This window comes from Triticum urartu, chromosome 5, assembly GCF_003073215.2.
Source record: "Triticum urartu cultivar G1812 chromosome 5, Tu2.1, whole genome shotgun sequence".
Lineage (NCBI taxonomy): Eukaryota > Viridiplantae > Streptophyta > Magnoliopsida > Poales > Poaceae > Triticum > Triticum urartu.
The window spans coordinates 569,165,852-569,190,495 of NC_053026.1; the positions used below are offsets into that span (position 1 = coordinate 569,165,852).

Genomic DNA, 24,644 nt, shown 5'->3' on the forward strand with positions numbered 1-24,644 from the left:
GCAGGGTGAAAAATAAATGAAGCTAACGGCAAGGAACAACAACAACAACAACAACAACAAAGCCTTTAGTCCCAAACAAATTGGGGTAGGCTAGAGGTGAAACCCATAAGATCTCGCGACCAACTCATGGCTCTGACACATGGATAGCAAGCTTCCACACACCCCTATCCATAACTAGTTCTTTGGTGATACTCCAATCCTTCAGGTCTCTCTTAACGGACTCCTCCCATGTCAAATTCGATCTACCCCGACCTCTCTTGACTTCTCCGCACGCTTTAGCCGTCCGCTATGCACTGGAGCTTCCGGAGGCCTAGGCTGAATATGCCCAAACCATCACAGACGATGTTGGACAAGCTTCTCTTCAATTGGTGCCACCCCAACTCTATCTCGTATATCATCATTCCGGACTCGATCCTTCCTTGTGTAGCCACACATCCATCTCAACATACGCATCTCCGCCACACCTAACTGTTGAACATGTCGCCTTTTAGTCGGCTAACACTCAGCGCCATACAACATTGCGGGTCAAACCGCCGTCCTATAAAACTTGCCTTTAGCTTTTGTGGCACCCTCTTGTCAAAGAGAATGCCAGAAGCTTGGCGCCACTTCATCTATCCGGCTTTGGTAACGGCAAGGAAAAGGAGGTGAAAATCGTGGGGGAGTTGAGACACGCCGGTGTGAGCGGCACAAAGAAAGTTGAAGAACTGGTGGCAAATAGCAGGCAAAGCAGGTTCAATTACCAGCCTCATCAAGATGGCAGCTTCGCCGGCGCTTAGACATCGGATTTGCTAGCCCAGGAGGAACAGAAATGAAGGATACCACAAATTTATGGAGAATGGACGCCGAGGTGCGTCAAAGAAGCCCATGTGAATATGGGAATTTCTACCGCGTGACAAGATGACTTTTTCTTCTAAAATGAGAGCGAGTGGCACTCCTAGCATGCAATCTTCGACCGGTTGTACCGAGTACAAAGCCCGAAGACCAATTCCAACACGATCAACTCCAGGGCTCTTAAGTCAGTCTTCAAAGCAGCAGCGTTCCAAGAGATGGTAGACCTCTAGCGCGACCACATTCACACTGTAAAAAGCCCTGGTCTAAAGTCTGACTGTGAAGGAAACCATTTTGAACACCAAGTCGTGCGCCACCTCCTCAGAGCTTCGTCAACAGTAACGGCAACCTCCCCTCCTAGCCCCATCTACCGTCATCTTGTTGGGAGTCTTGTCTATTTAAATCACTCGTCCGCACATTTCATATCCCGTTCATAGTCACCACATCCAGTCAGTTTTTCTCTCCTCCCACTTCAATCCACTAGTCACCACATATGTGTTCTACGATATTTCTTGGGACACTCGCGGTCTCTTCTTCCCATTCATTGATCCCTTTCTGCTTACTATGTTTTCGTGGTTTTCTCATTGCATGGATCTTCATGAGACTCTCTCGCTGTCTCTTCTTCCCACGCTCAAATTCGTCACCCCTTTCCGCTTAATTTTTTTCTTGGTGGTTTCTCATTGTCTGGAAGATGAAGAAACAGACTACACTTTCTTGTTTGAGTGTAGAGGCTAAGTTGCGAGGTACGGCTATTTTAACAGTAGATGTGACTTGGCTTTGATGGCTACTCGAGGATTTTGTGTTTCAATCACTACACCTACTACTCTCTTATCAGATAGTATAAGTGCTATCAGTATCGTGTGCGGCCTTTTGAAGCATGAGCTCACCAAGCATATTGGTGTTGATGCTTCCTTTGTGTGCTCCAGTGTGCAAGATCAAATTATTGCTCTTTAGTATGTGCCTTCCGATGTTGACCGATTTATTAACGAAGGCCCGGACTAGAGCACCACACAACTTCTATCTCTCCAAACTCAGTGTTGTTGATCCACCATGAGCTTGAGGATTTGGGTACTTCGGTTTATAAGGGAAATTGGATCGAAAACCAAACAAAGCAGGCCAATTTACAAGGAAAAGTAGCACAAAAACCACACAAGCATCATAGCCTCATCTACAGCACAGCACATGCGACAATTGCACTAAACACACTTCCCCAAATCCAATATTGCCGCTCCAATGATTTCACTCGCACGCGAGCCACACAGAAGAAATGCCCAACTGCCGACAACCAAACAAACCCACTCGGCACAATAGTTCTTCCACCTCACTCCACAACAACCACGTCATGCCAACCCGAGTAGTAGATTCACGTGTAGACACCAGATCCACCCACTGCCACGGCTGATGCACACGCGTAGGGTGGTAGATGATGCCTCTCTCCTCCCGGAACCCTCTTATGTCTTCCCTCTTCCTTGCTTCCCCTATCGTCATCCCCTTGCCCCTCAGCTCTAGGTCCAACAAGGCGGCTGACGGCGAAGGCAGTCCGCTCCCAACAGCTTTTTCACCCCTTCCCCCACACCCCCCTGCGTACTCTCCGCTGCCTACTAGTCCAATTGGGCATCATTTTCCTGTCTACAAGTTGTTTTGTGCGCTGCCTTGTTCCTACATCCCGTGCTCTCATGCAGGTTGTCGCCATAGCCGCTAGCTCAAGCACCACCAATGGTGGAGCAAGAGCACGGGCAGTCGGCACCGTCTCCGTCTTACGCAAGGACGCAGAGTGCCCAAGAGCACGCCACTACCTGTCGCCAAGGCCAGGGACGCCCAACAAGGGAACGTGAAATGCGGAATCAAGTACGTGTCACACAACCCGCAAACAAGGCAAGGACGACAAGCCAGATTAGCGGGAAACGAGAGTATAAGGGAGGTACATGGAAGCGATGAAAACACTATCTGGACAGGACACCCGCCATCCTCTACCATTTCTTCGCTTGAACTTGCAAAGAGCTGCCCTGAGCTGAGTTGCTCGCCCCAGTTTTCCCCTCATGGTATTTTATAAGACATGACACTTTCCTTCCCCCTAGCGCCAAGGAAGGGTCCTTGGCCGATGCACGGTTGCCTGCAATCACTCCGCTTGCATTCACATTGTTTGCATTAACATTGCATGTACCGGTATTTCCATTCGTAGGGTGAAAATAATCTTTCTCCTTATACATCGGTTCGAGGCATGCCCCAACTTGCCCTCCACGACCACCTTGGCCTCTACTACCCAGCCACATCTTCCACAAGTAGTGCTACCACGAGGTTGAGCAATGAACTCATCATCATAAAATCGCTAAACTGAAACTTCTTTGGATCATGAACCCCATCCATGCATTGTTCTATAACATTTTATCATAATTTGCGCAAAAATGCAACATCTTCTCATATAGCACGGGGAACAATTGGGCAGTTTACCTAGCTCAACATTCCCTAACAACCTCAAAGGGGGCTTCTCCAATTTGACCTTGACGTGCACTCAAACAAACTTTCATATTCAACGCCATTTAGCCCAAGCTCCACATCTAACACTTCTCGTCTTCTCCTGTCTTGGAAGCCATTGCTTTAGCCACTACCCTGTAATGCAGCAAGTCCGATCGACCCATGATCCGAGCCCAAACACATGCGGAGTTATAAGGGTGACATATTCCAGTATACTCCTCAATTACCATAACATGGTGCCTAAAGAGCCAAGGAGCCCCATGCATGGTTGTGATTCCAATCCCCAAAACACTTAAACTCTGTTGTAAAAGTGTAATAATAAGTGGTATGAATTTGACGTCCTTTGCATTGCCTAAGCCACCTGCATGGCGATGTAAAAAGCAGGACGACTGAAGAGAGCCTTAACCTTAATCAGCACCGCCCAACGAGCCTCGCACGTGGGCTCTCCAATCAATATTGGTACTCAAGGAGGAGGAAGATCACCCGCTTTGGAAGCAAACATACATCGTCAAGTACTTCGCGTATCGTGTGTTCTTCATGGGCTCCAGCTCGTCCCGCACAACAAAGTGTTGTGGAAAGCGTGGGCATCCATCAAATGCAAGATCCACATGTGGCTCACTCCCCACAAACGTTTGTGGTCCATCGGTTGTCATCATTAGCATGGTCTTGTCAACCATGTCGCATGTCCCCTCTACTCTAGTGCCCCTGAGACTGCCAAACACATGTTCATCAGTTGCTCCTCAGCAGCAATCTAGCAATCGTTGCTCGCCTCTTTGGTGTCACTCTTGCCCTCACAACCAGGGTCCGACATTTCCCGTTCCGACTAGTGGATTGGTTGTCGAGCAACCACTCCATCTTTGGTGCGCCAGGATCTTAAGCCAGCATTGTTGCTCACAATCTAGACAATTTAGAAGGAACACAACGCTTGGGTCATCAACGATCGACAATCTATAGAGACAACGACACGATGATGAAGCTCGGCTTCGGATTGCGGTTGCAACAACGCGGTTGGCAGATATCTTGAGGTACCATTTATGGTCTACTTACCATCGTCATCGCCACTGTATGGACATCCACGTCGCCTACACCATCTGCTTGAGTGCCCCAAAGACTTCTCAACGCATGTTCACCAGTTGTTCCTTCTCGACATCAATCTAGAATTGGTGTTCGCCTCTTCAGCATCACCAATGCCCCTAAGGGGCGGCGTTTCCCTTTCCAACTGGTGGATTAGCCGTCGGGCGACAATGCCACCTTCGGTGCACTACGAACTCGAGTCAGTAGTGTTGCTCGCATTCTAGACCATTTGGAAGGAACACAGTGCCAAAGTGTTCAACATGTTGGAGTAATATATTATAGTTGTGTACCCTTTGTATTTTTTCCATTATACAAGGGGCTTTCTGCATATTGCAACACACATGTACTTCTAGTCTATGTCCAACTGGGAATACAAGTTGCATATTCCTAACATGGTATTAAAGCCTAGGATTTCTTCCTCACACACAACTCACGTTCCTCTTCAAATCGATCCCAAGTTTTTGATCAATTTTTCTCAGGCTAGTACGCTCATGTGCAACCACACCTCCCTGACCCGCGTCGGTGTCTATCCCGACGACTATCGTCATCGCTCCGCTGCCTCTAGATCAGGATCACCCCCTTCCTTGTCCGGGCCTCTCGCGCCCCAATAAATTCCCACATGTCGCCCCTCTCATCATGCCCTTCCGATCTCCGTACCTCCGCCTCCATCAGGCTCGCCCCTTGTGGCCACCTCCTCGTGCTCGCACCGTAGGCTATCTAGCCTACATCTTCAGGAGGTCGCGCCTCATCGCCATGTATAGAAGGTCAACGCCTCGCCGCCATCTCCGGGAGGCCAGCGCCCTACCACTACAAGAGGCCACGCATTGTCGCAAACTCAAACTAGTTGGCGCCAACCGCAATCTTCAAGACGTCCTTTGTTGCAGGTCACGGTATCGGCTCCCTCTTACTACGCGCAGGACCTCAATGACAGGTCACGGTATCGGCTCCCTCTTGCTACACGCAGGACCTTAATGACAAACTTCGCCACTAGACCTCAGACCCGGCAGCCCATCCTGCTGACTAGCTTTGCCCCTACCTCATGTACCCTATTCGCTGCTCTTCCTTGCTCTTTTGCTCCCTTGTTTTGTAAGACGGACCTAGTTTTGTATTAGAGTATAGGAACAAAAAACAGGTGTGTTGACTTCATTGGACATAGTTTCTCAAGCTTACCCTACACTAACCCCATCTCGCACATGTGTCGTCCATCGATGCTTGATGCTCCTCCACCTATGACGTTGCTCCCACCCGGTGCCTTCCGTAGGCTGTGGTGGTGGCTCCATAGTGTCGCCTCTCGTGACCTCTGTTGACGGTGATGGTCGCTCTACACAGACTCCCCTCGCGGCTTTCATCAGTAGTGTTGGTGCACATCACTCCATCGACTACATCGGACATGCGCCTTCCCTTCGCGCTTGGTGCTTGTCGTGCTACACCGCTTCTTCTAGCGGCTTACGCGGGTGGTGGTGGACACTTCTCTTCCGATGATTCGACGTCGGCCACTTCAGCGGTGTCCTTCACCACGCAGGAGATTGCACGACTTCGACACCTACCTACTGCTTCAGTTGAACCCCTGACTACACTGGGGATTACGAGATTTCAGTGTCTGCTAGATGCTTCTTTTAGTTCTCCATCAATAGTTTTGTAGTTGATTCTTTCAATATTGATACCACTTTTTACGAAGTCAGTCAGCTAAATTTTCCATCGATCCTTGATAGTGTAGCATCTTTTCATATGACTCATGATTCTTCTAGTTTGTCCTCCATTCAAACCTCTAGATTCTCCTATTCATGTTCTTACTGCTGATGGTACTCCCCTCCCAATCGATCATCGAGACAATCTTAACACTTTTTCTTTTCATGCTCCTTTTGGTCAAGTTTCTTGACTTACCATGTAGCTCATTTCAAGTGATCAGATTGTCGACTCTGGTTGTAGTCAATCTCGACTTTGACTCTTGTTTGGATTAGGATCGTCACACGGGTGCTCTACTTGGTGCTTGCCCTCGGCATTGTAACTCCTAGGGCCTCCAGGAGCTTGACAGGCTTCACCTTCCCTCTGCCACCGCCATCAATCTCTTCACCCCTTTTACCTTGACTACCGGCTCTTTGTGGCATCATTGTCTCGGTCACTTGTGTGGCTCTCGTCCCTCAGACCTAGTTCGACATGGTCTTCTTGGATCTGTCTTTAGCATTGTGTTTTTAGACCATCAGGTTTGTCGGCTTGGTAAACAAGTTCAATTACTTTATCCTCATAGCGAGACGGTGTCTCAACGTCCTTTCGATCTTGTTACCTCTGATGTTTGGGGTCCAGCTCCCTTTGCCTCGAAAGGAGGCCATCACTACTATATTCTCCATAGATCATTTCTCTTGACACACAGTTCTTTTGGTGGCTTCTAGAAATAGCTGGAATAAGTTGCGCCCTACCTAGCTTATTCTAGAAACCCAACAAAATAAATTTGGTTGGGTTTTTATAGGCTTCTAAAAATAAATTTGGTTGGGTTTCTAGAATAAGTTGGGTAGGGGGCAGCTTATTCTGGAAGCCCAAAAAGGCAGCAAAAGCACTCGCCCTAAGAAGTTTGCCACCATGGTTCATACTCAGTTTTCCACTCATGCCCATGTCTTCCGTGCAGATTCTGCTCGTGAGTATATCTCTCATTTGCTGCGTGGATTCTTTGCTGAGTAGGGCACACTTGTTCAGTTCTCTTGTCCACGTGTTCAAATTATGGTGTTGATGAGCGCAAGCATCGTCACCTTCTTGAGGCGGTTCATGCGTTGATGATCACCGGCTCTCTTCCGCGTTACTTATGGGTTGACGTTGCTCTACTTTCACCTATCTCATCAAGATTCAACCATCAGCGTGGTGTAATTTCTCTGAAGCGTCTTTTTGGTCATTCTCGTGATTATTCAGCACTTCGTTTGTTTCGTTACGTTTGCTATGTTCTTCTTGCCCCCCTCCCCCACCCAACACACCAAACAGACTCCTCAATCTATTGAATGTGTGTTCTTAGGTTGAAGTGATGAGCACATCAGTGTTGGGATCAAATCGTTCGGCGGATGCGCATTTCTCGGATGTGACTTTTGATGAGTTTCATCCTTTCTATCCACGTCCATCCTCCTATTGAGGACATTTCTTTCCTTACTTTTCCTGATACACCTATCAATCATGGTTTGTCCTTGTCCACCCATCCCACCGTGTCTTCCATACTATTATAGTAAACCCCATGTCGTCGTCACCTACGGCTTCCCCACCTCATTCGTTACCTGAGGCTGCCTCACCTCGCTCGTCCCCTGAGGCTTCTCCAGCGATACACCTCCCCCCTCCCCTCTTCTTTACCACATTGGTGGTCCGCGTGTTGTAGATTCTTCTAATGCGCCATCTCCTTCGACTACCATGCCTCCTTCTGTTGGCAATGCACCGCCTCCAGCTCAACATATGGCTTTCGCGCTTGCCCACTTCCGCCTATTGACAGCTATGGTTATTCTGGCGCCACTCTTCTTGAGACGACTTCTTACCGTGAGGGTCTAAAATGCCTTTCTTAATTGAATAAAGTGATATACATACTAAATGGGAAAGCAAGGCATACAAGGACAAGCAAACTTACAGCATCCACGACGTCCTTACCGACCCTCCATGTTGTTTGAACAATTGTAGTGATATAAAATGAGTGCCAAAAAAGAGCAGCACACCACAGCAAGATAATTGGAATTTCCTCATCCTGAAAACAAGGCCACACAACATTAAAAATAGCAGGAGTAGGAAGGCATCCTTGGAAATAAAACAAGACAAACATGAGTTGAGGATGCAAGTGCATATCATGGATGGTACACATAACACATATATACAGTCGGAATTTCATGAAGGAGGCAGACATGGGACAAATTAAGTGGTGATACTACATCCCGAAACGAACAACACTGCTCTATGTGTGTGATGGGAAACTAGATACATATTCGAGTGTGCTGCCGGGTTGTTGAGTGTGAAGTGTTTCAGACTTTTAAGTGGGATGGGAATTAACATGAACATGAGCTATACATATTCTATCAGTTGCATAACATAAAAAACTGAAACTCGTCCAAGAAGAATTCCTTAATGTCTCTTGTTCATATAAGAACTAAACCCCTGACACATCGACCTGATCTGCTTAATGTGCAGAACACATTTGCAACACACATACACTTGATAATTTCCGGCTCACATGAGCACAACACACACACATGGGCTAGAGATGAACACATATCACCTACATCAGAAGAGAATTGCTAGTAATCATGTTATATACCTACTATATATCATTAGAACAACGGCAACTGGCTCAATGGCTCAGTTAGACATCCTAAACCCAGCAGAGCAACGTAACCAACCAGATTAGAGCAGTAGCAACCAGAGGACCAATGGCCCAGTATGGTTTGATCAGTGGTTTTTTTGGTGGAGATCTACTCACTGGTTAGTATACCTATCTGACCGCTAGTTAGTTCTCAAAAAGAAAAAATTATGATAGCCAGTTTGAATTCTGAAAAAAAATGATGACTAGTTGGTTGTAGCCATCATACATTTTGCTGCTTTCTTTTCGCTTCCACTTTTTAGATATACTAGCAAAAGAGCCCCTGTGTTGCAACATGTAGTAAATAAATAAATACAATTCCAGTACTTTCAAGTGAAGCAGATCCTTATGCATAATAAAGTAAGGTTTGCGTTAAATCTTATTGGCAGTAAGGCACTGAATATATTAACCATGCACAAAACTTTTCACTTTTGACATTACAATATTGCCCCATGATGTGTAGAATGATTGGGATCTGGAAACTTCCACAGATCACATTTTTGGACTCTTAAGTAAATATGCTATTCACATGTGCATCCCCTGTGAAGATGCTATCAGTGTTACATTGAGAATTTTCTGGAGCATACACCCCAAATATGTTAACTTGTATCTTTTGTTTCCTGGTATTTTACATGGACATCAAAACAATCAAGTTTCTTCTCTTGGATTTAACCATAAGATATGTTCAAGGATAGCTATAAGTTTGTAGACCTACCCAGATCAGCCATAAAAAAAACCTTCCCGATCATGTGCCCAACTATAAGTGATAGCTTCCACATGTAGGATTTCAATAAAAGAACTAACATGCAAGCAACTGTGCAGTACTGTCTGGACAAAAAAAAAACTATTTTACTAAGGTGCAATAGCAAGTAGCAACTACTTACCGAGGACAATTTGTAGACAGATGTCCAATGCATCATGTCTACAATGCATGATAGGAATAGTGATCCAGTCGCTCCCACTTTCACTTGCCATCCTCGCTAATAGAATATGTTGAAAGAGCAATCATCCTATCATTGCGTAGAGTGCTTGGATCCATCTCTCCTTCCAAATCCTCCTGCATTATCACCGCAGAATACGATCAAACACTATAAGTTAATCAAGAGGATAGCAGAGCAACACGATTTGAATAGGCACACCAAACTTGTAAAACTAATATAAAACAATAACAATAAGATAATCATGCGGACATGCTCCTAAATCTTAAAGTTGCCTGTGACACCATATCATTCCATCGCCAATCAGGGGCACGAGAGTAACAGAAAACAGAGAGATGCAGTGTATTCAATTATTCATTATAGAAGCAAGCTCGAACTGGGCTTGTGGTCAGTGGCGCACCTGCACGTCAAAGACACTATGGGCATGGAGGTCAGAGTTGTGGATGTGGAGTAATTGTCGCCATGGCATGGCTCAAGTGGTTGAAGAGCCATTACAACAATATTAATAAGACCAGTATGGGGCCGTACAACTAAAGTCAGAAGAAAGTTTGCTTTTTGAATCTAATGATATGTTCATTTTTCTTGAAGGATATGGAATTTACGGCTACTTTCGACTAACATTTCATAACTTAAGAGGGCAAAGCATTAATGACCCTTTCGGAGGTGAAAAAAACAGGAAAATAGCTTCATATATTCCTAATTCACCTTCAGGATCAACAAAGTTTCAAGATGTTTTCTTGAAACAATCTCAACAAAATAAAACCCGTGAACAGCAATAAATCAAAAATCATCTCTATTCTCAAGCAAAGGTCTCTAATTTTTCTCTCCCAGGCAACCACCAAATAGATAGAAGATACCCACAAGAGAAAGAGTTTCCAATTCACCTCTCAAACACATAACTATTAGTATTATTCAATTATAATCTGCAGAGGGCCATATACGCTGCAGAGGGCCATATACATTTCAATTATACCAGCAGGAACATTATCATAGTTTGGCATTACAGCTACGGCATCAAATTACTTTAGAACATGGAAATCTCCGAAAAATCCAAGCAACTAGTATTATACGTAGAAGCAAACATCCTGAGGGACTCTAGTAACGGCAGTAATCTCTCGCCTCTCCCACATCAGACGACCATGACCAGAATCGCTCCCACGCAACGGCGGCAACACCAAAGCACTACGTCAACAAGCGCACTCGCAGTAGGAGGGGGGAGGGGGCAAACCTTACCGACTCGCTCTCGTGGAGCCGACGCTCTGCAGGCAGACCACATAGGTCTCCGCGCTGTCGCCGCCGCCATCCGCCATGGACACCCGGCGAGTCCATTTCCGTCGCAGCCGCGCGCCAAAGGATCACCGATGCGCCCCTGCTCGCTGGAATCCTAAATTCCCCGCCGGCAGATTGAGGCTGGGAGGGGGGGCGGGACTGCAGGAGAAGGGGCGCTCATCTCTCTCTCTCTCTCTCTCTCTCTGCTCGCTGGCCTGCCGCCACAGGAGGTTCTAGGTCGAAGGGGGAGCGAGGCTGCGGCGGGCAGAGAAGAGGACGGGTCGGGATCGGAGAAAAATGGATTGGGCTTTGGGGTCGGTTCGTTGGGCTTGGGTGATTCGGCCTGGCATCTCGGGTGACTCATGGCCGTCGTGTCTCCGGTTCTGGTCTAGTCTAGAAAAATTGAACATTTTCTCAAAAAAAAGGAAAAATTTGGAACATAATCGGCTGAATGTTTACGTCCAAGAATTATTTTTTTGAAATACACAGAGAGCATTTTTCATATAGGGCAAGCATATTTTTAATACGTGATGAACCCTTTTTGAAAAAAACACTTCTAAAATATACAATGAGCGACTTTATATATATATATATATATATATATATATATATATATATATATATATATATATATATATATGACACCTAGATGCCCAGGCACCTTGACTAGATACCGTTGGATCATATCTTGATCTGCTGTTGTGATGATTGCATGCACACCTCTAATGGAAACAAAAAAACTTTCCATGCATTGTATGCTCACGTACATGCACTGATGAGATTCGGAAAAAACGATGCGTGTTAATTGTTTACCTTCCAAACATTGCTTCATGCGTGATGATATGGAAAGGGTCAAATCTAGTAACTGGTGCATGCCATTAATTGTGTCTTTCTTGAGAGAGTAACAATTAATTAATTTTTCATACCCGTTGCCTTCTATGATAGCCACTGGTTAATAAATTAATGGAAAAAAGTAAGCACAGGTTTAGGTATGTCACGGTTGTCTCACAATATCATGAAATAATATATTCATCGGCGGTATGCACATCACAAAATAAAAAATAATTAAGATACATGCCCTTTTGTTTCATTAGGTATATCTATAGTGGGTATTATTTTGTTTAGGTATTAAGATCACAAAGTAAAAAGTGAGCACGGGTTTAGGAATGTCAGGATCGTATTATTTTGCCATACCTAATACCTTAAAAAATTAGAGGGTATATACATACCCTTTTGTTTCATTTGCTATATACATACTCTTGGGTATCCTGGAATGCAGCTATGGTCAAGATGTTAGAAACATAAAGGATGTATGAATAACTAGAAATGTCATGGGTATACATGTACGCACCATCTTTTTTCTAGAAGTCAATGGGAGGTATGAGCAAAATATTTTTAATGAACGTATAATAGAGTGCACTGTTATAGAAAAATACTATGCGGTTTTAGTTTGGAAAGGTAAATTTTTAGGGAACCAACAGTAAATCATTGACGATTAATGATTGGATACATGCAAACAAAACATGGAAAGTCGTTATATCGTAGATTGTACACATGCATGAACAAATATGACTTGCCATAACGGGTCTAGGTGCCCCAGATAATTTAGCTATATATATATATATATATATATATATATATATATATATATATATATATATATATATATATATATATATATATATATATGTAGTGTTACTATTCATCACCCAGGGTGCAGAATACATTATTTTTCACCTGAGGTAATTTTACGATCACTTTATAAATAAATTACATTTGAAATACAAATAGTTACATTTCTATTGATTCACTACGTAAAATTTGATATAAAAAAATCTAGGTCATAAGATAAGAAAATTTGGAGTTTATGTATATTTTCCACTATGTTTTTATGTTTGTAATTTTACATAACATAAAATATTTTTTATGGCGATTATATATTTTCTTACGGTCTCTTTTTACGTCAGAAATAAGACAAAACTTACGGAACTTAAAATTACAGTGCATTGGTGGTAAAATAGAGAAGGGTGAAGAATAACTATTCCTCACCCAGGGTAACGAATAACGCGACCCTATATATATATATATATAGAGAGAGAGAGAGAGAGAGACACACACACGATGAGCATGATAAGCGGTTTTATAGTAGTAAAAGACGAACCAGCGTTTTAAATACAAGACGAACATTTTTGTATATGGTAATATTTCTAAATACAGGATGAATTAACATTTTTAATACACAGTGAAAATTTGTTAACTTGTTAATACACAATTAAAATCGTTAGTACATGATCACATTATTAAAATACACGAATATTTTCTGAAACATGACAAACATTTTTAATACACAATAAACATATTTAAATATGCAATCAAAACTACTAAAATAGATAATGAACTATTTTTTTGAATGGATGATGAAAATTGTTTAATACATGATAAACATTCTTATATGCACTGTAAAGATTTTTAAACATGAAGTGAACATCTTTAACACACGGCCAATGTAACGCCCTCGATGCGGCTATATCTCTCACGTGTCGAAGCACGACTTAGAGGCATAACCGCATTGAGAGCAATGTCGTAAGTGATGTAATCTTCACACAACCCATGTAATACATAAGGGAAAGAGATACATAGTTGGTTTACAATCGTCACTTCACACAATTACATGAATAAAGCATTACATCAACCAGATACAATTAAGGTCCGACTACGGAACCAAAATAAAAGAAGAATACCCCAAATGCTACATAAATCCCCGATCGACCCCAACTGGGCTCCACTACTGATCGACTAGGACGGAACAACACAAAGGACAAGATCTTCATCGAGCTCCTCCTTAAGCTTGGTTGCGTCACCTGCTCGATAACATCGGCACCTGCAAACTGGTTTTGGAAGTATCTATGAGCCACGGGGACTCAGCAATCTCACACCCTCGCGATCAAGACTATTTAAGCTTATAGGAAGGGTAAAAGGTATGAGGTGGAGCTACAGCAAGCGACTAGCATATATGGTGGCTAACATACGCAAATGAGAGCGAGAAGAGGAGGCAAAGCACGGTCGAGAAACTATGATCAAGAAGTGATCCTAGAACAACCTACGTCAAGCATAAATCCAACACCGTGTTCACTTCCCGGACTCCGTCGAGAAGAGACCATCACGGTTACACACGCGGTTGGTGCATTTTAATTAAGGTCAACTTCAGGTTTTCTACAACCGGACATTAACAAATTCCCATCTGCCCATAACCGCGGGCACGGCTTTCGAAAGTTCAATCCCTGCAGGGGTGTCCCAACTTAGCCCATCACAAGCTCTCACGGTCAACGAAGGATATCCCTTCTCCCAAGACAATCCGATCAGATTCGGCATCCAGGTTAAAAGACATTTCGACAATGGTAAAACAAGTCCAGCAACACCGCCTGAATGTGCTGACAAATCCCGATAGGAGCTGCACATATCTCGTTCTCGGGGCACACTCAGATGAGCTCTCCATACAACTAAAACCAAACCTCGAGTTTCCTCGAGGGGGCGCTGCACAGGGCTCTAGTTTGTACCAACACTCAGAGGAGCACTGGCCCAGGGGAGTAAAATAATGATGACCCTCGGGAGCGCGACTCCCAAGGGAAAAAGAGGCTAGGTGGCGAATGGTAAAACCAATGTTGGGCATTGCTGGAGGAGTTTTATTCAAGGCGAACTGTCAAGGGGTTCCCATTATAACCCAACCGCGTAAGGAACGCAAAATCCGGGAACATAACACCAATATGACGGAAACTAGGGCGGCAAGAGTGGAACAAAACACCAGGCATAAGGCCGAGCCTTCCACCCTTTACCAAGTATATAGATGCATTAATTAAATAAGAGATATTGTGATATCCCAACAAAATATACATGTTCCAAACATGGAACAAGCTCCAATCTTCTCCTGCAACTAACAACGCTATAAGAGGGGCTGAGCAAAGCGGTAACATAGCCAAACAACGGTTTGCTAGGAACAAGGTGGGTTAGAGGCTTGGCTTAACAATATGGGAGGCATGATAAGCAAGTGGTAGGTATTGCAGCATAGGCATAGCAAAAGAGCGAGCAACTAGCAAGCAAAGATAGAAGTGATTTTGATGGTATGGTCATCTTGCCTGAAATCCCGCAAGGAAGAAGAACGAGTCCATGAAGAAGACAAACGGACGTAGTCGAACGGGTCCTCACAAACGCGACGTTATCGGAACCAACCCGAAGAAGCAACACCGGAAAGAAGCACACAACATAGTAAACAACCAACACATGAACATGGCATGATGCACAATCAAGTATGATGCATGTCCGGTTTAATGAAGCATGGCATGGCAAAAGAGCACAAGCAATCCTACAAATTAAGTGGAGCTCAATATGCAACGGTGCATATTGACGAAACACCACGTCAAGTTATTTAGTTCGATCTCGTTTATGTACCCAACAATATTAAATGTTGATTAACATGGCAAGGGGTGAAGCAAATGAAAACTACCTATCTAGGCAAGTTTAAATGAGGCCGGAACAACAAACAACAAGTCCAGAAAAATCCTCATATGCATATATTAGGTTTGGTATTGTTCTGCCCTAAACCAAATTTTATAGTTGTTAAACATGCAAGATGAGTGCACCATGTTAAACTAGGCATTTTTCCACCTCATTTACATATATAATTTATTTAATTCGGAGTTACGGTTATTTAGTTATGAATTAAGTCATTTTAGCATGGCATAGGAGCAAATTTAAACAATCGTCATTTTAAACATGGGTAAAAGTTGAATAATATTAAACTAGACAAAATTCTAAGCAAGTTTCATATATAAATCATTTTAAACCGATGCATAGTTGTTAAGTTATTATATGCATGAAGCACAAGGGGTTTTCTGTAAAACATGCAAACTCTGGATAAATAGACAAATTCACAGATCATGAAAAAAACGTCAATGGGCTGAATCTGGGCGGACTGGGCTGCTCACATTGGGCTTGAGGAGGCGCTGGGCATCTGGGCTGCGAGCGAAGCAGAGGAGCTGGGCCTGTTGGGGAACGTAGTAATTTCGAAATTCCTACGCACACGCAAGATCATGGTGATGCATAGCAACGAGAGGGGAGAGTGTGATCTACGTACCCTTGTAGATCGACAACGGAAGCGTTTGGTTGATGTAGTCGTACGTCTCCACGGCCCGACCGATCAAGCACCGAAACTACGGCACCTCCGAATTCTAGCACACGTTCAGCTCGATGACGATCCCCGGACTCCGATCCAGCAAAGTGTCGGGGAAGAGTTCCGTCAGCACGATGGCGTGGTGATGATCTTGATGTACTACCGTCGCAGGGCTTCGCCTAAGCAACGCTACAATATTATCGAGGACTATCGTGGAAGGGGGCACCGCACACGGCTAAGAATATGATCACGTGGATCAACTTGTGTCTATGGGGTGCCCCCTGCCCCCGTATATAAAGGAGCAAGGGGGAGGCCGGCCGGCCATTGGGGCGCGCCAAGGAGGAGTAGGATTCCTACTCCTAGTTGGAGTAGGTTTCCACCTTTCCTAGTCCAACTAGGAGAAGGGGGGAAAGGGGGGAAGAGGGGAAGGAAGGGAGAGAGGGGCCGCGCCCCAAACCCCTTGTCCAATTCGGACTGGGCTTGGGAGGGGCGCGCGCCACCTCCTGGTCCTTCCCACTAAGGCCCATTAAGGCCCATTGCTTCTTCCTCGTATTCCCCTAACTCCCCGGTACCTCCGAAAATACCCGAATCATTCGGAACCTTTCCGATGTCCGAATATAGTCGTCCAATATATCGATCTTTATGTCTCGACCATTTCGAGACTCCTCGTCATGTCCCCGATCTCATCTGGGACTCCGAACTCCTTTGGTACATCAAAACTCATAAACTCATAATATAACTGTCATCGAAACCTTAAGCGTGCGGACCCTACGGGTTCGAGAACAATGTAGACATGACCGAGACACGTCTCCGGTCAATAACCAATAGCGGAACCTGGATGCTCATATTGGCTCCTACATATTCTACGAAGATCTTTATCGGTCAGAGCGCATAACAACATACGTTGTTCCCTTTGTCATCGGTATGTTACTTGCCCGAGATTTGATCGTCGGTATCTCAATACCTAGTTCAATCTCGTTACCGGCAAGTCTCTTTACTCGTTCCGTAATACATCATCTCGCAACTAACTCATTAGTTGTAATGCTTGCAAGGCTTAAGTGATGTGCATTACCGAGAGGGCCCAGAGATACCTCTCCGACAATCGGAGTGACAAATCCTAATCTCGAAATACGCCAACCCAACATGTACCTTTGGAGACACCTGTAGAGCTCCTTTATAATCACCCAGTTACGTTGTGACGTTTGGTAGCACACAAAGTGTTCCTCCGGCAAACGGGAGTTGCATAATCTCATAGTCATAGGAACATGTATAAGTCATGAAGAAAGCAATAGCAACATACTAAAGATTGGGTGCTAAGCTAATGGAATGGGTCATGTGAATCACATCATTCTTCTAATGATGTGATCCCGTTAATCAAATAACAACTCTTTTGTTCATGGTTAGGAAACATAACCATCTTCGATTAACGAGCTAGTCAAGTAGAGGCATACTAGTGACACTCTGTTTGTCTATGTATTCACACATGTATTATGTTTTCGGTTAATACAATTCTAGCATGAATAATAAACATTTATCATGATATAAGGAAATAAATAATAACTTTATTATTGCCTCTAGGGCATATTTCCTTCAGTCTCCCACTTGCACTAGAGTCAATAATCTAGTTCATATCGCCATGTGATTCAACACTAATAGTTCACATCACCATGTGATTAACACCCATAGTTCACATCGTCATGTGACCTATACCCATAGGGTTTACTAGAGTCAGTATTCTAGTTCACATCGTTTATGTGATTAACACCCAAAGAGTACTAATGTGTGATCATGTTTTGCTTGTGAGATAATTTTAATCAACGGGTCTGTCACATACATATCCGTAAGTATTTTGCGAATTCTATGTCTACAATGCTCTGCACAGAGCTACTCTAGCTAATTGCTCCCACTTTCAATATGTATCTAGATCGAGACTTAGAGTCATCTAGATCAGTGTCAAAATTTGCATCGACGTAACCCTTTACGACGAACCCTTTTTGTCACGTCCATAATTGAGAAACATATCCTTATTCCACTAAGGATAATTTTGACCGCTGTCCAGTGATCTACTCCTAGATCACTATTGTACTCCCTTGCCAAAATCAGTGTAGGGTATACAATAGATCTGGTACACAACATGGCATACTTTATAGAACCTATGGCCAAGGCATAGGGAATGACTTTCATTCTCTTTCTATCTTCTGTCGTGGTCGTGTTTTGAGTCTTACTCAATTTCACACCTTGTAACACAGGCAAGAACTCTTTCTTTGACTGTTCCATTTTGAACTACTTCAAAATCTTGTCAAGGTATGTACTCATTGAAAAAACTTATCAAGCGTTTTGATCTATCTCTATAGATCTTGATGCTCAATATGTAAGTAGCTTCACCGATGTCTTTCTTTGAAAAACTCCTTTCAAATACTCCTTTATGCTTTGCAGAATAATTCTACATTATTTCCGATCAACAATATGTCATTCACATATACTTATCAGAAATGTTGTAGTGCTCCCACTCACTTTCTTGTAAATACAGGCTTCACCGCAAGTCTGTATATAACTTTATGCTTTGATCAACTTATCAAAGCGTATATACCAACTCCAAGATGCTTGCACCAGTCCATAAATGGATCGCTGGAGCTTGCATATTTTGTTAGCACCTTTAGGATTGACAAAACCATCTTGTTGCATCACATACAACTCTTCTTTAATAAATCCATTAAGGAATGCAATTTTGTTTATCCATTTGCCAGATTTCATAAAATGCGGCAATTGCTAACATGATTCGGACAGACTTAAGCATAGATACGAGTGAGAAACTCTCATCGTAGTCAACACCTTGAACTTGTCGAAAACCTTTTGCGACAATTCTAGCTTTGTAGATAGTAACACTACTATTAGCGTCCGTCTTCCTCTTGAAGATCCATTTAATCTCAATGACTCGCCGATCATTGGGCAAGTCAATCAAAGTCCATACTTTGTTCTCATACATGGATCTTATCTCAGATTTCATGGCCTCAAGCCATTTCGCGGAATCTGGGCTCATCATCGCTTCCTCATAGTTCGCAAGTTCGTCATGGTCTAGTAACATGACTTCCAGAACAGGATTACCGTACCACTCTGGTGCGGATCTCACTCTGGTTTACCTACGAGATTCGGTAGTAACTTGATATGAAGTTACCTTATCATCATCATTAGCTTCCTCACTAATTGGTGTAGTAGTCACAAGAACAGATTTCCGTGATGAACTACTTTCCAATAAGGGAGAAGGTACAATTACCTTATCAAGTTTTCTACTTTCCTCCCACTCACTTCTTTCGAGAGAAACTCCTTCTCTAGAAAAACTCCGAATTCAGCAACAAAAGTCTTGCCTTCGGATTTGTGATAGAAGGTGTGCCCAAAAGTCTCCTTTGGGTATCCTATGAAGACATATTTCTCCGATTTGGGTTTGAGCTTATTAGGATGAAACTTTTTCATATAAGTATCACAACCCCAAACTTTAAGAAACGACAACTTTGGTTTCTTGCCAAACCACAGTTCAGATTGTGTCGTCTCAACGGACTTAGATGGTGCCCCTTTTTAATGTGAATGCAGCTGTCTCTAATGCATGATCCCAAAACGATATTGGTAAATCGGTAAGAAACATCATAGATTGCACTATATCCAATAAAGTACGGTTATGACGATCGGACACACCATTATGCTGTGGTGTTCTAGGTGGCATGAGTTTGTGAAACTATTCCACAATGTTTTAATTGAAGACCAAACTCGTAACTCAAATATTTGTCTCCGCGATCAGATCGTAGAAACCTTATTTTCTTGTCACGATGATTTTCCACTTCGCCCTGAATTTATTTGAACTTTTCAAATGTTTCAGACTTATGTTTCATCAAGTAGATATACTCATATCTGCTCAAATCATCTGTGAAGGTCAGAAAATAACGATACCCGCCGCGAGCCTCAACACTCATTGGACTGCATACATCAGTATGTATTATTTCCAATCAAGTTTGTTGCTTGCTCCATTGTTCCGGAGAACGGAGTCGTAGTCATCTTGCTCATGAGGCATGGTTCGCAAGTACCAAGTGATTCATAATCAAGTGGTTCCAAAAGTCCATCAGTATGGAGTTTCTTCATGCGATTTACACCGATATGATCTAAACGACAGTGCCACAAATAAGTTGCACTATCATTATTAACTTTGCATCTTTTGGCTTCAATATTATGAATATGTGTAACACTACGATCGAGATCCAACGAACTATTTTCATTGGGTGTATGACCATCGAAGGTTTTATTCATGTAAACAGAACAACAATTATTCTCTGACTTTAATGAATAACCGTATTGCAATAAACATGATCAAATCATATTCATGCTCAACGCAAACACCAAATAACACTTATTTAGTTTCAACACTAATCCCGAAAGTATAGGGAGTGTGCGATGATGATCATATCAATCTTGGAACTACTTCCAACACACATCGTTAATTCACCCTTAACTATTTTCTGTTCATTCTGCAACTCCCATTTTGAGTTACTACTCTTAGCAACTGAACCAGTATCAAATACCGAGGGGTTGCTATGAACACTAGTAAAATACACATCAATAATCTGTATATCAAATATACCTTTGTTCACTTTGCCATCCTTCTTATCCGCCAATCACTTGGGGTAGTTCCGCTTCCAGTGACCAGTCCCTTTGCAGTAGAAGCACTTAGTCTCAGGCTTAGGACAAAACTTGGGCTTCTTCACTTGAGCAGCAACTTACTTGCCGTTCTTCTTGAAGTTCTCCTTCTTCCTTTTGCCCTTTTCTTGAAACTAGTGGTCTTGTCAACCATCAACACTTGATGCTCTTTCTTGATTTCTACCTTCATCGATTTCATCATCATGAAAAGCTTGGGATTCGTTTTCGTCATCCCTTGCATACTATAGTTCATCATGAAGTTCTACTAACTTGGTGATGGTGACTAGAGAATTCTGTCAATCACTATCTTATCTGGAAGATTAACTCCCACTTGATTCAAGCGATTGTAGTACCCAGACAATCTGAGCACATGCTCACTAGTTGAGCGATTCTCCTCCATCTTTTAGCTATAGAACTTGTTGGAGACTTCATATCTCTCAATTCAGGTATTTGCTTGAAATATTAACTTCAACTCCTGGAACATCTCATATGGTCCATGATGTTCAAAACATCTTTGAAGTCCCGATTCTAAGCCGTTAAGCATGGTGCACTAAACTATCAAGTACTCATCATATTGAGCTAGCCAAACGTCATAACGTCTGCATCTGCTCCTGCAATAGGTCTGTCACCTAGCGGTGCATCAAGGACATAATTCTTCTGTGCAGCAATGAGGATAAACCTCAGATCACGGATCCAATCCGCATCATTGCTACTAACATGTTTCAACACAATTTTCTCTAGGAACATATCAAAATAAACATATGAAAGCAACAACGCGAGCTACTGATCTACAACATAGATATGCTAATACTACCAGGACTAAGTTCATAATAAATTAAAGTTCAATTAATCATATTACTTAAGAACTCCAACTTAGATAGACATCCCTCTAATCCTCTAAGTGATTACGTGATCCAAATCAACTAAACCATGTCCGATCATCACGTGAGATGGAGTAGTTTCATTGGTGAACATCACTATGTTGATCATATCTACTATATGATTCACGCTCGACCTTTCGGTCTCCGTGTTCCGAGGCCATATCTGTATATGCTTGGCTCGTCAAGTATAACCTGAGTATTCCGCGTGTGCAACTGTTTTGCACCCGTTGTATTTGAACGTAGAGCCTATCACACCCGATCATCACGTGGTGTCTCAGCACGAAGAACTTTCGCAACGGTGCATACTCAGGGAGAACACTTCTTGATAATTAGTGAGAGATCATCTTATAATGCTACCGTCAATCAAAGCAAGATAAGATGCATAAAAGATAAACATCACATGCAATCAATATAAGTGATATGATATGGCCATCATCATCTCGTGCTTGTGATCTCCATCTCCGAAGCACCGTCATGATCACCATCGTCACCGGCGCGACACCTTGATCTCCATCGTAGCATCGTTGTCGTCTCGCCAATCTTATGCTTCCATGACTATCGCTACCGCTTAGTGATAAAGTAAAGCATTACAGCGCGATTGCATTGCATACAATAAAGCGACAACCATATGGCTCCTGCCAGTTGCCGATAACTCGGTTACAAAACATGATCATCTCATACAATAAAATTTGTCATCATGTCTTGACCATATCACATCACAACATGCCCTGCAAAAACAAGTTAGACGTCCTCTACTTTGTTGTTGCAAGTTTTACGTGGCTGCTACGGGCTTTAAGCAAGAACCAATCTTACCTACGCATCAAAACCACAACGATAGTTTGTCAAGTTGGTGCTGTTTTAACCTTCGCAAGGACCGGGCGTAGCCACACTCGGTTCAACTAAAGTTGAAGAAACTGTCACCCGTAAGCCACCTATGTGCAAAGCACGTCGGGAGAACCGGTCTCGCGTAAGCGTACGCGTAATGTCGGTCCGGGCCGCTTCGTCCAACAATACCGCCGAACCAAAGTATGACATGCTGGTAAGCAGTATGACTTATATCGCCCACAACTCACTTGTGTTCTACTCGTGCATATAACATCAACACATAAAACCTAGGCTCTGATACCACTGTTGGGGAACGTAGTAATTTCGAAAATTTTCCTCCGCACACGCAAGATCATGGTGATGCATAGCAACGAGAGGGGAGAGTGTGATCTACGTACCCTTGTAGATCGACAACGGAAGCGTTTGGTTGATGTAGTCGTACGTCTCCACGGCCCGACCGATCAAGCACCGAAACTACGGCACCTCCGAGTTCTAGCACACGTTCAGCTCGATGACGATCCCCGGACTCCGATCCAGCAAAGTGTCGGGGAAGAGTTCCGTTAACACGACGGCGTGGTGATGATCTTGATGTACTACCGTCTCAGGGCTTCGCCTAAGCACTGCTACAATATTATCGAGGACTATCGTGGAAGGGGGCACCGCACACGGCTAAGAATATGATCACGTGGATCAACTTGTGTCTATGGGGTGCCCCCTGCCCCCGTATATAAAGGAGCAAGGGGGAGGCCGGCCGGCCCTTGGGGCACGCCAAGGAGGAGTAGGATTCCTACTCCTAGTTGGAGTAGGTTTCCACCTTTCCTAGTCCAACTAGGAGAAGGGGGGAAAGGGGGGAAGAGGGGAAGGAAGGGAGAGAGGGGCCGCGCCCCAAACCCCTTGTCCAATTCGGACTGGGCTTGGGAGGGGCGCGCGCCACCTCCTGGTCCTTCCCACTAAGGCCCATTAAGGCCCATTGCTTCTTCCTCGTATTCCCGTAACTCCCCGGTACCTCCAAAAATACCCGAGTCACTCGGAACCTTTCCGATGTCCGAATATAGTCGTCCAATATATCGATCTTTACGTCTCGACCATTTCGAGACTCCTCGTCATATATCCGATCTCATCCGGGACTCCGAACTCCTTCGGTACATCAAAACTCATAAACTCATAATATAACTGTCATTGAAACCTTAAGCGTGCGGACCCTACGGGTTCGAGAACAATGTAGACATGACCGAGACACGTCTCCGGTCAATAACCAATAGCGGAACCTGGATGCTCATATTGGCTCCTACATATTTTACGAAGATCTTTATCGGTCAGACCGCATAACAACATACGTTGTTCCCTTTGTCATCGGTATGTTACTTGCCCGAGATTCGATCGTCGGTATCTCAATACCTAGTTCAATCTTGTTACCGGCAAGTCTCTTTACTCGTTCCGTAATACATCATCTCACAACTACCATATTAGTTGTAATGCTTGCAAGGCTTATGTGATGTGCATTACCGAGAGGGGCAGAGATACCTCTCCGACAATCGGAGTGACAAATCCTAATCTCGAAATACGCCAACCCAACATTTACCTTTGGAGACACCTGTAGAGCTCCTTTATAATCACCCAGTTACGTTGTGACGTTTGGTAGCACACAAAGTGTTCCTCCGGCAAACGGGAGTTGCAAAATCTCATAGTCATAGGAACATGTATAAGTCATGAAGAAAGCAATAGCAACATACTAAACGGTCGGGTGCTAAGCTAATGGAATGGGTCATGTCAATCAGATCATTCACCTAATGATGTGATCCCGTTAATCCAAATAACAACTCTTTTGTTCATGGTTAGGAAACATAACCATCTTCGATTAACGAGCTAGTCAAGTAGAGGCATACTAGTGACACTCTGTTTGTCTATGTATTCACACATGTATTATGTTTTCGGTTAATACAATTCTAGCATGAATAATAAACATTTATCATGATATAAGGAAATAAATAATAACTTTATTATTGCCTCTAGGGCATATTTCCTTCAGGGCCTTGGCGCTTGTCGATGGAGGCGGCCCAGTTCGGTGGATTTGGAGGCCGACTGGCTTGGCGCTGGGCCTTGGCGCGATCGAAACAGGAGGCAGGGCGTGGTCAACGCGAGCGACCGAGCGCGTCTACAGCATCTCCTCTCGAACAGAGGCAGAGGAG

General features: G+C 43.7%; 1 long non-coding RNA gene across 1 annotated transcript; it reads right to left on the bottom strand.

The window, feature by feature from the left end:
* Positions 1–404: 404 nt before the first annotated feature.
* LOC125510817 lies at positions 405–11,181 on the bottom strand. The gene is made up of 3 exons (XR_007284753.1): positions 10,864–11,181; positions 9,577–9,749; positions 405–8,086 (listed from the first exon to the last, which is right to left on the bottom strand). It is a non-coding gene; the product is annotated as an uncharacterized LOC125510817 (long non-coding RNA).
* Positions 11,182–24,644: the final 13,463 nt, after the last annotated feature.